The sequence below is a fragment of the Eriocheir sinensis genome, chromosome 38 (genome assembly GCF_024679095.1).
Source record: "Eriocheir sinensis breed Jianghai 21 chromosome 38, ASM2467909v1, whole genome shotgun sequence".
Lineage (NCBI taxonomy): Eukaryota > Metazoa > Arthropoda > Malacostraca > Decapoda > Varunidae > Eriocheir > Eriocheir sinensis.
In genome coordinates, this window is record NC_066546.1 from 7,786,506 (window position 1) to 7,802,888 (window position 16,383).

A 16,383-nucleotide genomic window follows, 5' to 3' on the forward strand; every position below is an offset into this window, starting at 1 on the left:
AGGGTGAAGAGGAGGAAGGGAGCATGAAGGGTGGAGGTGGAACTGTAGATAGTGGAGGAGGATGTGGAGGAGTAGAAAGTCGGTGAAGAGTCGAGTGGAGTAGAGGAGAGGGTGAGGAAAAGAGTGAGAGGTAGGTGTGAGGGAGGGGGAGGAGGGAGGGACGAAACGAAGGGAGAGAGAGAGAGAGGAGAGAAGGAGAGAGAAGGGCAAGGGCAGGGAGGCTACAGGGAGGGGGTAGGGGGGGCAAGGGCCGGGTCACATACCAACCATACCTGTCTAGTTTACCTGTTACTCTACCTCTCGTTAACAACCTGACCGGGGGAATACCAAATCTCCCTCCCTCTTCCTCTCAGTAGTAGTAGTAGTAGTAGTAGTAGTAGTAGTAGTAGTAGTAGTAGTAGTAGAAAGAAAAGAACAAGAAATAGATAACTGAAGGAAGAAAGAAAAGGAAAGAAGTGGGAAAGAGAAGGGAGGGAAGGAAGGAAGGGAGAAAGGAAGAAAAGGAAGAAAAGGAGAAAAACGTGAATGAGAAGGGAGGGAAGGAAGGAAGGAACGAAGGAACGAATGGAGCGAGAGAGAGAGAGAGAGAGAAAAGTGATAGAAAGAAAGAGAATAATGCGGAAAGAAGAAAGAAAAGAACAAGGAAATAAAAGGGCCAGGCTTGATACGCAGCGGAGGCATAACACATCACACGCAGGGCCGGCGGGCAGGAGGATGGACAGTGGCATTAACGTGTGGCCGGTCAAATTGTATGGCGGTGCAAAATCCAGACGTGCTAATGCCAGAAAGGGGGGTAGGGGGGAAGGGGCGTTGCACTTGGATCACACTCCCCCTGCTCTTCCTCCTCTCTGTCCTCTTTCGTCTCCTCCTCCTCCTCCTCCTCCTCCTCCTCCTCCTCCTCCAAGAGCCGATTTCACAGTCCAATACAGTGTCTTCGTAACAGCCCGAACCAAATTATAGAATCCCATACAATCCAAAACGGTGAGGTCTTCGATGCCACACTAAATACATAAGAGCTTTCCTGTATAGTTTCGTCAAATTTGTGAACTTCAATATAAACACCAAACACTATACAAGGAAATTTCGAGGGCTCTGGTATTGGTTTGGGAGCTTACTAACCCTTCATGGGGAACTGTGAAACTGGCCCCAACTTGTGTGCGCCGTGTATAAGTTAATAAATTTGTGTTCCTCCGTCTGTTTTCTCTATATCTGGCCCTTTGGTGTCTGTGTAGTGGTATCTCCTGTGCCAGCTAGGCCTGTTCGCGGGAAATATTTTGATTTTTGTGGATATTTGTTTGCTTCTGATTATTAGCCCGATTAGTATATTTCTCTTCTATTTATTTCTTTAGCTACTCAAGCGTGCGTCGAACTGTCTATATTAAGTGACAGTCTGATATTTTTGAGAGATATTAATAGGAGTATAAATAAAGATAGAAATACAAAGAAAGAGTCGTTTAAAAAGAAAATCAATGCCACTCGTAAAGTATAATAGAATGCAGGTGACAAGTTGGCGAGAGAGAGAGAGAGAGAGAGAGAGAGAGAGAGAGAGAGAGAGAGAGAGAGAGAGAGACGTGTATGAATGATTATTTATGATACCCTTTCTGCAGATCGCTTGTAACCTCCTCCTCCTCCTCCTCCTCCTCCTCCTCCTCCTCAAAGGTCACGAAGAAGCACGTTTTACTATTAATCTTGTTTTGCATCTGCATCGGAGGGAGAAGAGGAGGAGGAAGAAGAGGAGGAAGAGGAGGAGGAGGAGGGAGAGGGGGTCGGAACGAAGAAAAGAAGGGAAAAAAAGTGAGGAAAGAAAGAGGAAAGAACGACAGGTAAACAAAACAAACAAATACAACACCAAAGAAGAATAAAACTTATAGAAAACTGATAAAAAAAAGTATAAAAAAAAGTAAACTCGAGGTGCGGTTCACGGACGAGAGAGATGGGCGGAAGGAAGGAAAGACAGGAGTGAGGGAGGGAAAAGAAGGAGGGGGAAGGAAGGAAGGGGAGGAGAGGAAGAGGTGAGGGGCCAATCAGGTGACAGTCCAGGTGAAGGGCGCCACCAATCACAGCCCCACTCTTTGCGTTCTCTGTGCAGTGACATTTCGTTTTGGTCAATTATTTCACGACACTGGACAGGATGGTGGAGGCGAGTGTGTGTGCGTGTGTATGTGCGTATGTATGTGTATGTGCGTGTGTGTGTGTGTGTGTGTGTGTGTGTGTGTGTGTGTGTGTGTACAAGATAACTTTAACCTTCACTGATATCACCGTTACACTCTCTCTCTCTCTCTCTCTCTCTCTCTTTCTCTCTGTCACCCTTCATTTGCCATTCTTTTCTACTGGAACCGTCTTTCTTCCCCTCAAAGCAAGCATAACCCCTCTTCTTCCCCTCCTCCCCCTCCTCCTCTTCCCCTTCCCTCTCACGTGAACTTCCCCTCTTCCCCTCCCCCTTCAGCTTCCCTTCCCTCTCCTCGCACGGTGATTAATTTTGCCCGACCCAGGAAAGGTTGTCTGTCACGGCTTCGTCAGGAGTTTCCCCAAATCGACAGAGGACTCGAGGCGGCTACAAAAATATTAACAGCGGCGGCGGGAAGATCTGAGTGCAGCGTGTGGGTAATGCATGGCGGGAGGAGGGGACGAAAAGGGCGGGAGGAGGAGGAAGAGGGGAAAAAGAAGACGGAGAAAAAGGTTGAGAGATAAGAGATAAAGTGAAACAAGAGAAAAATGAAACGAGGGGACGAGAAGGGAAGGGTGGGAGGAGAAAAGAAAGAGAAAATGACGGAGAAAAAGGGAAGAGAGGAGCGGGAGGAGGAAAAAAATACAAACTGAGAAAAAGATTGAAAGGGAGAAAAGAAGGAGTAAAGTGAGACAAGAGAAGAAGGAGACGAGAAGAAAAGGGCGGGAGGAAGAAAAAAGAGAAAGACTGAGAAAAAGGAAGAAGAGAAAAAGAGGAATAAAGTGAGATAAGTCAAAAAAGAGAAAAAAAAGACTGACGGAGTGAAAGGTGAAAGAAAGAAAAGACAAATAAGTAAGACGAAAGAAAATAAAGGAAGGTTGCTGTGGAGGGCCTCGATGTAGAGGAAAGAAAATAGGTTTGTGTGAGGGAGGGAAATGGAGGGAGGAAAAGGTCTGAAGGTAGGGCATGGAGAGAGAGAGAGAGAGAGAGAGAGAGAGAGAGAGAGAGAGAGAGAGAGAGAGAGAGAGAGAGAGAGAGAGAGAGAGAGAGAGAGAGAGAGAGAGAGAGAGAGAATGAGTCACACAGAATAAGGAAAAAGTTACCTAGACAGACACGTTAAAAATTGAAGAGGGTTGTCCCAGATGCTGCTGCTTCTTTAACGTATTTCGTGAACTTTTGTTTCTCTCTCTAAAAAGGAAGAAAAAAAAAGAAGAAAAATATAGAGCCACAATCTTATTTTCCAGGTGAGTCAGGCAGTGTCCCCCCCCCCCTCCTTACCTTTCATTTACTTACTATTCTCCCAGTCTACAAGCTTACCAATCCGCCTACTTGTCTGTCTACAAGCTCTTTATCCTTCGTTTTGTTTCAATACAGAAGGATAAATGACTGTTTCTCCTTTACTCCCTTTACTTACTTACCAACTTTTCACTCAAGAGGTTTGTTTATCACTAGAGAGTCTTCGCTTGACTAGCGGCGCCCGCCCAGTGACCAAGACCACTGGTAGAGGAAGTATGTGGGTAAACCTCAAACTGCCACTGAATATACTGAGCATATTACCGGTATTACTACAGCTTTTTTATCATCACGTGAACTTAACAAACTAAACATCACAATATGAACAAGCAACAGCCTGTAGTCGGCGACTCCCTCACCAAGACCAAAATCAACACAAGACAACAACAATGGCCGCCAAGTGTGTACTCGTCGTAACAACATTGCCAGGGCGAGCGGGGTCTGCTGGACCGTCACAGCCCTTCAACAACAACAACATTTTATCTTATCTCTACACTTCCTATATGCCTTGGTTAGGTTTACAGGCAAGGCAATATTCCGCGTCCAAGACGCATTCCAATTTCTCGAGTCTTATTTTGAGATTGAGAAAAAAGTGCGTCCTCGACACCGGCAAGTACGGTACTTACCTATATCTTGCCTAATACGGTACTTAACTATATCTTACCTAACTACTTACCAACCTTCCTACCTTTCTTCAGTTCAGTATATCTCATTTGACAGTCCCTCCCTACCTACAGCTATCCACCTTCCAATCTACCTTTCTACTTGTCTCCCTTCTCGCCTCCCTCCCTCTCACCTCTCCGTCCGGTACCATCCTGCCCGCGGGACGCCAACTTGTCGTGGCCTTGGCGTTCGGTGTTTGGCCGCTGTTAATCACGTCCCTCGCAGTTATCGAGCGGAAATTCCATACAAACGCCTGTGTGTGTGTGTGTGTGTGTGTGTGTGTGTGTGTGTGTGTGTGTGTGTGTGTGTGTGTGTGTGTGTGAGTAGATAGTGGTTTTGCTGTAGTAGTAGTAGTAGTAGTAGTAGTAGTAGTAGTAGAAGTGGTCGCGTAGGTGGTGGTGGTTGTGGCTGCAAGGTGAGGGGGGGGTGGGGGTGGAGGGGATGCACAGGTAGTGGGGTTGGCCAGGTATGTGACCCTCTCAATGCCTCCGGCCTACCTCCCCAACCCTTGAACCACCACCACCACCACCACCACCGTCACTAGCACCACCACCACCACCACCACTACAACTAACACTAACAATAACAACAAAACTAATAAGAAACAAATAACGATCAATATAACTACCCTCAATAACTCAACAAACCGCAATTCATTCTTTCCTTCCGTCTTAAAACTCAAAAACGAAAAAGAAAAATGAATGGACGAATGAATAAAAATACTGAAGATCAAGATTGCAAAATACGCAAGGATGAAGGGTGGAGGGGGAGGAGGGGGAGGAGGGAGAGAAGGAGGAGGAGGTTAAGGAGGGGGGGAGGGACTTCACTGGGCACCTTGAACCTTGGAATGTATGGGAGGTAGGCGGGAGGAGTGACAGGGCAGGGTGGAGGGCGGGAGGTAAGGGCGGGAGGAGGAAGAGGGGGCAAGGTGACCTAACTATGATGAAGATGGGTTGAGAGAAGGGAAAGAACCGGTTAACTACTGCATTAGAAGAGGGAAGGAGGAGGAGGAGGAAGAAGGAGAGCAGAGAAGAGACAGAGAAGGAAGGCGAAGAGTAAGGAAGGGAGAGAATGGAAGGAAGGCGAAGAGTAAGGAAGGGAGAGAATGGAAGGAAGGAAGGGAGAGTAGGGAGCAAGGTGAGATGAAGAAAAGGAAGGGAGGAGACTAGAGAATGGAAGGAAGGAAGAAGGGAACTAGGAAGGAAGGGAGAGAAGGGAAGCAAGGTGAGATAAAGAAAGGAAGGGAGGAGACTAGTGACTGGAAGGAAGGAAGAAGGTTCCTAGTAAGGAAGGGAGAGAAGGGAAGCAAGGTGAGATAAAGAAAGGAAGGGAGGAGACTAGAGAATGGAAGGAAGGAAGAAGGGAACTAGGAAGGAAGGGAGAGAAGGGAAGCAAGGTGAGATAAAGAAAGGAAGGGAGGAGACTAGAGAATGGAAGGAAGGAAGAAGGGAACTAGGAAGGAAGGGAGAGAAGGGAAGGAAGGTAAGGAGAGGAGAGGCAGGGAGGGGAGAATTGTAGAAGGAATAAGGAAGGAAGGAAAGAGGCAAATAGAAACAAAGGAGAAAGACAAGGAAGAAGCGCAAGGAAAAAGATAAGAAGGAAAAAGTTGAACTAGAAAAGGAAGGGAGAGAAGAAACTAACTAGGAAAAAAAGGAAGGGAAGGATGCAAGGCGACTAGGAAGATAATGAAGGAGATGAGAAGAGAGAAAGGGAAGAGAGGAAGTGACTTTGAGAATGTATAGATAGGGAATGTGACGAAGGAGCGAAGGATATTGACTTAGGAGCAGAAGGGCGGCTAAGAAGGGAAGGAAAGAGGCGAGCGATGAAGGAGGGAATGGAGGAGGGGAAGAAAATAGGGGGCAAGCAAGGAAAGGAAGGAGGTAAAGAGGAAGGGAATAAAATAATCAAGAAATGGAGGAACAGATGGGGAGGAAAAGGATGGAGGAGGAAGAAGATAAAGAGGAGATAAGGAAGAAAGGAGCTGACGGGGAAAAGAAGACGGAGGAGAGGAAGAAAAAGAGGAGGTCAAGAAGAAAGGAGATAGACTATAGGAGGAATGGAAGAAAAGACATTATTAGGAAAGGTAAGGTAAGGTAAGGTAAGGTAAGGTAAAGTAAGGTAAGGTAAGGTAAGGTAAGGTAAGGTAAAGTTGGGGCCATACGCAAAGGAAAGGAAGAAAGAAAGAAAGAAAGAAAGAAAGAAATGGAAGAAAGATCATTATTAGGAAAGGTAAGGTAAGGTAAGGTAAGGTAAGGTAAGGTAAGGTAAGGCAAGGTAAGGTAAAGTTAGGGCCATACGCAAAGGAAAGGAAGAAAGAAAGAAAGGAATGGAAGAAAGAACATTACAAGGAAAGGAAAGGTAAGGTAAAGTTTGAAGGAAAGGAACAAACTAATCGGAAAAAAATGAGAGAGACGCTGATAAGAGAAGAGAAGAGAAGGAAGGTGTGTGTCTGTTGTGGAATGACTTAGCAACATAAAGGAGAGTTATGGAGATGATGGGAAGGATGCCAAAGATAAGAAAATAATACAAGAAAGGAAGAATAAAGCAGAAAAAGAGGAATTGATAAAGAAGAGAAGGAAGGAGGTTTGCGTGTGTACTGTATAGTGACTTAGCAATGGGGAAGATTTATGGAGATGAAAGAAATAATAGAAAAAGAAGGAAAAATATGAGAAAGAAGTTAACAAGGAAAAGACGAGAAGGAAGGTGCGTGCGCTGTGCAGTCTCTAAGGAATAGGAAAGTTATGAAGATGAAGAAAGTAATAGGAAAAGAAGGAACGAACTACGAAAAAGAGAAATTGAGAAGAAAGAAGGAACGAAGAGATAATTAGCAATAGGATGCAGAGTTATGTAAATGAGGAAAAGGACGATAAAGATGGAAGCAGAAGAAAGGAAGCAAATAAGCGAAGAAAAATATGCAGTAAAGGAAGGAAAAGATGAGAAACAAGAGAAAAAAAAAAACAAAGAACGAGATGCAGAACAGAAGGACGGAACAGATAATGGAACAAAGGAAAAAAAAAAAAAAAGCGAAAGAGAAGAGAGAAGAGAAGAGAGAGAGAGAGAGAGAGAGAGAGAGAGAGAGAGAGAGAGAGAGAGAGAGAGAGAGAGAGAGAGAGAGAGAGAGAGAGAGAGAGAGAGAGAGAGAGAGAGAGAGAGAGAGAGAGAGAGAGAGAGAGAGAGAGAGAGAGAGAGAGAGAGAGATCAAGACGGTGATATACAGAGTCGTGTTTCCAATCCTCTTAACTTCGCATTACGCTGATATTTAAATGGACTTAAGTTGTGGGTGTGTAAATCTATCAGTCAATTTATCTGTCTGTCTATTCATCAATCGATCTATTCATCTTATCGCAAACTGGTCTACATCCGCAATTCGGTATTCAATCTCTCTCTCTCTCTCTCTCTCTCGCGCCACGTGGTCACCGCTGGCTATGAGGAAATTGACGAGGGGCGCAAAAAGAAAATAAGAGAGGGAGATAAACACTAAAAAAAGAAAATGAATGCAAAATAAATTCTACCTGATACCTATTACCTGGCGGAGCGGCGGGGAGACTGTTTGTCAGAGAAATTGCAATAATGTTGACAGATGTGCGCGAAGAGACCGGTATACTGACGAAGGGAGAGAGAGAGAGAGAGAGAGAGAGAGAGAGAGAGAGAGAGAGAGAGAGAGAGAGAGAGAGAGAGAGAGAGAGAGAGAGAGAGAGAGAGAGAGAGAGAGAGAATTTTCAGCTTCCATAATAAAAAAAAATATATATAACCAGGATTAGTGAACACAAGAGGGTCTGGAAATGCAAACATGACGCAGTATTGACGAGGAGGAGGAGGAGGAGGAGGAGGAGGAGGCGAAGAAGAAGAAGGCGAAGTATAAGTCTGAAGAAAACAAAAGACTTAGCCAAGAATCAGTGAAGTTTAGCATTGAGACTGGACGAAGAGATGAAAAGAAGATGACAAAAGGAATACAGAGGTTAAAAACTAGAGAAAAAGGGGAAAGAAAAGAATAGAAGCGAAAGGCCACGAAAGCAGGAAGAAGAGAATGAAAGAAAGAAGACAAAAAGGATACAAAGATTAAAAGCTAGAGAAAAAAAAATGAAAGAAGAGAAAGACGAAGCGAAAAGCCACGAAAGACGGAAGTTTACAAAGGGGAGTGAGGAACGATGAACGAATGCAGGTAACACACACACACACACACACACACACACACACACACACACACACACACACACACACACACACACACACACACACAAAATAAGCGGATTACGGAAGACAAAAGGGATGCAAAGATTAAAAAGAAAAATAGGAAAAAAAGGAATGAAGAGAAAGAAACACGAAAGGCTACGAAGGATTGAAGTTTGAAAAAGGAAGTGAGGAACAATGAACGAATGCAGGTAACACACACGCACGCACACACACACACACACACACACACACACACACACACATAAAAAAAACGTTACAGGTGATCAGCAGTGAAGTGAAGGACATCAAAATACTATTGATGCTTCTTAAAGATCTCCCGCAATGCGCAATACCATGAAAACCTTTTAGTACAGGTTTAATACAAGTTCAACGCCATTCACAGCACTGGAAGGAAAAACAAGTCACAAAAGCGCAATAAATAAATAATAATAATAATAATAATAATAATAATAATAATAATAATAATAATAATAATAATAATAATAATAAAAATAAATCGAGGTGAAGAAAATGAAGTGACAAAACGTGAAAAATTAAAACGAAGAAAAAAAAGAAAAAAAGAAACTAACTGAAAACATATAAACGAGAGAGAAAATAGGAGTTTGAATTTGTGTGTGTGTGTGTGTGTGTGTGTGTGTGTGTGTGTGTGTGTGTGTGTGTGTGTGTGTGTGTGTGTGTGTACGTGCGACGAGGAGGTGAGCAGGTGCACAGAGATAAGCAGGTGGAGGAGTTAAGCAGGTAGTTAATGAACACAGGTAATAAAGGAGAGAGGGAGAGGGGGAGGGAGAGAGGGAGATGAGAGAGAGAGGGAGAGAGGGGGGAGGAGGGAGAGGGAGGAGGAGGGGCGTAGGGCATAACCTCGGCAAACTCCTCCATAAACACTTTACGATGCCAGAACCCGCGGCGGCAGAACGCTGGCAAGAAAATACACGGAGGCAAAACAATAAAGGAGGAGGAGGAGGAGGAGGAGGAGGAGGAGGAGGAGGAGGAGACCCAGACGCACGAGCAAAGAAACTACACAATCTTGAGCTACAAATGAAGAAAGAGGTTTAAAATTTGAACCTTACACAGAGGAAGAAAAAAAAACGAATACAAACACACGAACACACGGAAACAAAACAAAACAGAGCAACACAGGAACACAGGAACACGCAACACACAACCTTGAGCTATAAATGAAGAAAGAGGTTTAAAATTTGAACCTTACACAGAGGAAGAAAAACAAAACAACGAGTACAAACACACGAACACACGGAAACAAAACAAAAACAGAGCAACACAGGGATACAGGAACACACAACCTTGAGCTATAAATGAAGAAAGAGGTTTAAAATTTGAACCTTACACAGAGGAAGAAAAAAAAAAACGAATACAAACACACGAACACACGGAAACAAAACAAAACCTAACCTAACACAGGAACACAGGGACACACAACTAGCCAACCACTTAAGTGAATGTTGAAATGATGAACGTGAACGATGCAGCGGAAAAAAAACAAAATGCAGATACAAACCTAACCTAACCACACAACCTAGCCTAACCTATACCTAACCTAACCTAACCTATACCGAGCCTAACCTCACCTATGGTAACCTATCCTAACCTAACCTAACCTATATCTAACCTAACCTCACCTATGCTAGGGTAGGCTGAGTGGTAGCGTGCTGGGCCCACATTCATCGCGTGATGGACGAAGCGAGTTCGAATCCCCACGCTACCACCTGGGATTATTCAGTCACCGCCGAGTGGCTTAAGGCTACCCAAATGCTGTCCTGATCACCCATCAACCCGGACTCTAGAGGAAACCGTCCAAGTGAATCAAGAACGAAGAACAAGAAGGCAGCAAACCAAGAAGATGGCGCCACTATAAAACACCTGCCTGCGCCAATACGGGCTGGGGCCGACTACCATCCAGGCCCTTCAAGCAAGCCTCGCCGGTAGGCCTGTTCAAGTCTCGGCACCACATACCTGTACAGAGAAGGGAAATATACGAGCGGACAATACTTTTTACTGATATTTTCTCGATTGCAAAAAGTATTACACTGGCATGACGCAGCACAATCCCTTCTCGTTCTACTGAGCTACGGATGAGTTACCTGGGCCGCAAGGTGAACGATTAACGAAGGTGGGCGATGCTTAAATGTCCCTCAAGATACGAATCAAACCTAAACTTCGGCAATAATAATAAAAAAAACTTATTACGCTTTTTACATTTTTTTTATTTATTTTTGCATTACATTTCTTTACATTGTACCACCTTACCACCTTTTCTTTTACATCTTCTTGCTTTTGCGCGAACTGTAAACGAGGCTGAACTAGTGTCTTGGAGTGTAAGAGTGATACATGATTTCGCTGATCCAGTCCAATTTTTCTCTCTCCGAATGTTATGAGAAGTGGGAGCACCGATTCGGGCAAGACTAGTTTGAGAAGAACCAGCTAATAAAACCTTACATAAACCAGACGTAAACTCTCCGGGCCGCTATTATTTCCGCGGCCACTAAACGTCACTATCGCATTTATCAGTTTGCACAAATGGACTCTTGGTTGGCAGCTGTAAAATGAATCGGAGAAAAACGACTGACTTGGGGAAGAACGAGGAGGGATGACTAAGCTGCCTGGCCGATGCTGTCTGTACTTTTAATCCGCCAACAAGGAGACGCCAAGACCACCGCTTCTGACACAAACTTCCTCGGTAGCTGTAGGTATAAAATGAAGCGAAGGAAACACGACTGACTTGGGGGAGAACGAGGAGGGATGACTAAGCTGCCTGGCCGATGTTGTCTGTACTTTTAACCCGCCAACAAGGACACACCAGCATTCTTTCTAACACTGAAACTTCCTCTGTAGCTGTAGGTATAAAATGAAGCAAAGGAAACACGATCGACTTCAAAGACAACGAGGAGGATTACTACTCTGCCTGGCCGATGCTGTCTGTACTTTTAACCCGCCAACAAGGACACACCAGCATTCTTTCTAACACTGAAACTTCCTCTGTAGCTGTAGGTATAAAATAAAGCAAAGGAAACACGATCGACTTCAGAGACAACTTATCTGCTTCTCTTTCTTCTATCCTGCCAGCAAGGAAACACCAACACAAACACTACCGCTAAGACTTCCTGTGTAGATGTAGCTCTTAAATGAAGCAAAGGAAAAACGATTGACACGCAGGATAACAAGGAGGGATAACGAAGCTGCCTGACCGATGCGCTTTTTACCTTTATGCCGCCAGCGAGGAAACACCAACAACACCACCGTTCCTGCTCAAACTTCCCCGTCTCATAAAAGCTGCCGTTCCTTTCCCCCGCGGCGCCTCGGAACACCCGGATCTAAGTTTTTCGAGACATTTCTGGAAGCGTTTCTATGACGCCTGCCGGGAATGGACGCGGCGCCCACTAACGCCTTATCATTGTTATCTCTCGTACACACACACACACACACACACACACACACACACACACACACACACACAGTTTATAATATTTATCGATCTTGTTTTAGTATGGAAAATATAAGAGAACAATATACCCATCATCAATATATATATCCATCACTTGTTTAATAATCGAGGGTGGCTGATCTAAGGCAAGGAATAAAAGGTCCTTACATTACCCTAGCCACGCGTATCATTTGATGGGCCGTATTACTAAACATTTCGTCGCCCAAGTACACATATTTATCAAGGTTTTCCTAAGAGTTGTGGGCATTTCCGGGAGTAGTTTTATGACCCTGGTGGTAGTTTGACCCTTCTTCTGTACCGTGAACCTAAGGAAACACTCATTAGAACTCGACTGACCCCCTCTTTGACCTTTAGAAATTGTTAATGTGAGAAGCGATGGTGTCTTATAATACCAACCGGGTCGACGAAAATCAAACACGATAATATATTCAAAAGCTCCAATCGACCATCGTAAGTGGAGGACGTGTAGAAAGGCTCTGTCCCGCAGCTGCCTACTAATGGCTGATGATAATGATGATGATGATGATGATAGAGCATATGTTAATAGTGACTAATCGCTTTCTTTTCATTTCATTGCCATCTTTTATTAACGTGTAGTAGTACAGTAGTGTTTTTTTTGTTATCTCAGAAATTAAGATAACTAACTCATATACTAACACAAATAGCAAGATAATGATGATGATAATGATAGAGCATATGTTAACATGACTAATCGCTTTCTTTTAATTTCGTTGCCATCTTTAATTAACGTGATGTTGTACAATAGTGTTTATTTTTATGTTCTCAGAAATGAAGATAACTTTAACTCATAGCACAAATAGCAACGTAATTCAACACGGAATTTATTAATGTTTCTTAAATGAAGCAGTAAACGTTTGAAGACCTTTTCACACTCCTAAATTTTGAGGTCTATGGATTCCTACAAACAAAATTAAATGTCCAACAATCGCCGAGCGTGTAAGCATGAATGAAAGGTCGTGTGCTTACACCTATGGGCGCGTCAACACACGGGGGCGGCGGAAAGGCGTGACCGACTCCCTCACAGCAAACAGTTTCCCTTTTCTGGAACTTGACTGATCAAGATAAGATACACAGAGTATACACGATTCTACGAGCCTGAAGTGACTTATCAAAAACCAGAGACAACGGATGAAAAGGAAAGTAATGTTTTGATATCCTGGTAATATGAAGGATTTGGAAATAATCCTTGTTTTCCGGTGAATACTGTAGTAGTTTCAACACAGAGGAAAGCTCAACGTTGAATTTTCCGCACACATACACTAGGAAATCTATTCTTTAAAAAGTAATAAAAAAAGAAAAATACAAAGCCAGTATCAGACTTTGTGTAAATGCTTATCTTCGGCTTGCTACAGTAAAAAAAAATAATAATAATAATAATAAGCTTGAAACGCCAAAGAAAAAAATCTACCTTTTATTTCGAAGTCACAGCAATGGAATAAGGGAACGATACATGTTATTTATATATTTTTTTCTTTCCTCTTTTTCCGAATGTATAAAAACTACTACTACTACTACTACTACTACTATAATAATAAAAAAATAATAAATGATAAAAAAATACAATAATCCACAAAGGCGCCATTTTTACGCCAAGCTTTCTGGGCTCAACAAAAACTTAGAAAAAAAAACACGCGACAATCCAACTTTAGGGAAGAGTAAAGTGTGTGTGTGTGTGTGTGTGTGTGTGTGTGTGTGTGTGTGTGTGTGTAAACATTAATATACATAACTTTAGATAACATGGAGGTAAAGAGGAGGGAAAGAGGCGTATAAGGAGAGAACAGAAGGAGGAGGAGGAGGAGGAGGAGGAGGAGGAGGGAAATCATTACAAGGAAGCATAGCACTCTCTTCTCCCTCATATAACTACTGGTGAACCGGTCTTAGTAAGGGTACAATGTTTTCCTCCCTCCCTCCCTCCCTTCCTCTCCCTCATTCCCATACACCCACTACTCTCTCCCTCTCCCTCTCTCCCTATCTCCCTCTTTCAGCGCTCTCACCTCACACCTCCCAGTCCCTTCTCTCTCTTCTCTTCCCTCCCCTACACTCTCTCTCGCTCTCGTTCTCTCTCTCCCTGACCATTTATCTCACACACAGCAGTCCTTCGTCCCTTCCTTCCTCTTCCTCCTCCTCCTCCTCCGCTTCCTCTTCCTTCTCCTTACATCATTTTCCTCCTCCTCCTTCTCCATTCATCACCATCTTTCTACCTTTCCTCCTTGACTGGACACTTGCCTTCTTTCCCTTCCTCCACTTCCCACGCTACCTTTCCTCCTCCTCCTCCTCCTCCTCCTCCTATTCCTTTCCTCCTCCTGGACACTTCCTTTTCCTCCTCCACAATCAACTTCACACCTGTTTACTTTTTTTTCTACCTGTCCGGGGCACTTCTCTCCCTACCTGTCCACTTGCCTCCTTACCTGCTCACTTTCTTCCCTACCTGGGCACTCTCCACCCTACCTGGACCCCGGTGCAGGTGATCTAATTAAGGGTGACACGCACAAGACTCTCCATGTTGTGAAAGCTTAGGGTTGTATTACCGCTAAGATTGTACCAACACCAACTACTACAACTACTACCACTACTACTACTACAACCACTACTAAAATCACCACACTGCTAATTCCTCAGTAACTATACGATGGGAAGGGAAGGGAGGGAGGAGGTACGTGGAGGGTGCTTGAAGGGGTCAGGGAAGGGGGACGAAGAGGAGGGCTTGTCGTGAGCTTGTTGTGGTCGTGTTGTCGTTGTGTTGATGTTATGTTGTACTTGGGTTGGCTTGGCGGGGATAGTTTTTTTTTTAATGTTTGTCGTGGCGTGCATCTCCAGTCCTAATTGTGGCTGCAGGAGGAACGGAAGTGGATAATGAGGAGTAGAAGTAGCCGTTTTTTCTTGTTGGTATAACTGTAGGGTGGTAGTAGTGGTAATGGTGGTTGTAGTAAGTAGGTGTATTATTATTATTATTAGTAGTAGTAGTAGTAATAGTAGTAGTATTAGTAGTTGTAGCTTTCCTTCACTTCCCTTCCACAACGTCAACATAACCACAACAAACTCACAGCATAACACCTTCCCCCTTCCCTCCCTTCTTCAAGGACTCAACGCATCTCCACCCTTCCCTTCCCTTCCCTTCCCTTCCCAAGCTCACATCAAACCTCCTTCTCCTTTCTCCTTCCTCCTTCCCCTTTCCTTCAAGCACTCAACGCACCTCCTCCTCTTCCCTTCCCTTCCCTTCCCAAGCCCACACAAACCTCCTCCTCCTCCTCCTCCTCCTTCCCCTTCCCTTCAAGCACTCAACGCACCTTCTCCTCTTTTCCTCCCTTCCCTCCCCTTCCTCAATCCCCTGCCGGCCCTAACTCACCCCTCAAGGCAACACACTTACTGCAAAGGGTAAATTAGTGTCTAATGATGTAGGTGAGGCAACTGGTCAGGCTTGGGACAGGTAAATGGAATGAGGGAACACCTGTCGAACTGAGGGTGGAGAGAGGGAGGGTAGCAAGGAGGGGGGAAAGGGGAGGAGGGGGAGGAGCAGGAAGCAAGGGCAGGAATTGAGGGTTGATTTGTCAGTTAGTTACGAAGAGAGATGGGAGGACAGTGCGAGGGAGGGAGGAGAGAATGAGGGAAGGCGTGAAGGGAGGAAGCATGAAGGAGAGATACGAGGGCTGTGCATGGAAGGTTTGAATGTGGAAGAATGTGTGAAGTAGAGCAACGTTCGGAGAGGAAGTGTATAAAGGAAGGAATTAAAGGGCAGGTAAGGGCGGATTCAAGGCTTAACAGACACAAATGACATGTAAATAACGAGTAAAGGAAGCGATAATGAACCGATAAAAATAATGAAGGGAAACGCGCACTTCACTAACGCTAAAAGTTGCATTACTTCGCTCCTTTTACGGATGCGCTAAACTTATTGAACGCACCCCTGCAAGCCTTCCCGGGCCATTACCTAACAACTAACTCGCTAATTACCTTCATTAGTTCCACATACACCAAAAAAGTTCTCGCTATTCTCCTCTTCTCATAGTATTATTTTTTTTAGCAGTAAGACAAAATCATCTCATTAGTCATCTTTTTTAGTTATTTTTTTTCTGCTAATTATCTGTACTTCATTTTTACGGATTAGATTTTTCGCAAGTTTCGTAACAGAATCGAGAAGGAAGTGAGAAAATGTGCGGAGCAGAAACGTGCTGCACAACAATGGACATCAACTAACAACAACAGCAACAAAACGGAAAAAATGAATAAAGTGGAAAAAAAGACATTATCACGTAAATTAAGACGACCAGGTATGTCACTCTCAGTTGCTCAGTATTTTACTATTAAAAATTGACGAAGTAGTAAAAAACTAAATTCGAATAAGCAAACATTATCCTCTTCAGCTATTCCAAGTCCACCGCAAGACAAGACAAGTGCCTTCCCGCACGTCCTCCACATCCCAGTTTGATGGCGGTGTGCTCATCCTGCTTCGGCAAATGCTTCAGCTTTTCTTCACTCAGTACTCTGTCTGTCCTGAATTTTTCTACAATTCCAGAAAGTAAAGAAAGATATATACAAATAAAGATGGATAAATAAACTGAAGTGTTGATGTAGATCCTGATGAGCC

The 16,383-nt window shown here is 44.0% G+C and overlaps 1 protein-coding gene across 1 annotated transcript in view; it reads right to left on the minus strand.

Moving 5' to 3' along the window:
• The window catches only part of LOC127008623 (insulin-like growth factor 2 mRNA-binding protein 3-B), a 109,105-nt gene that overhangs the window by 91,610 nt on the left and 1,112 nt on the right, over positions 1-16,383 (minus strand). The window lies entirely within an intron of this gene.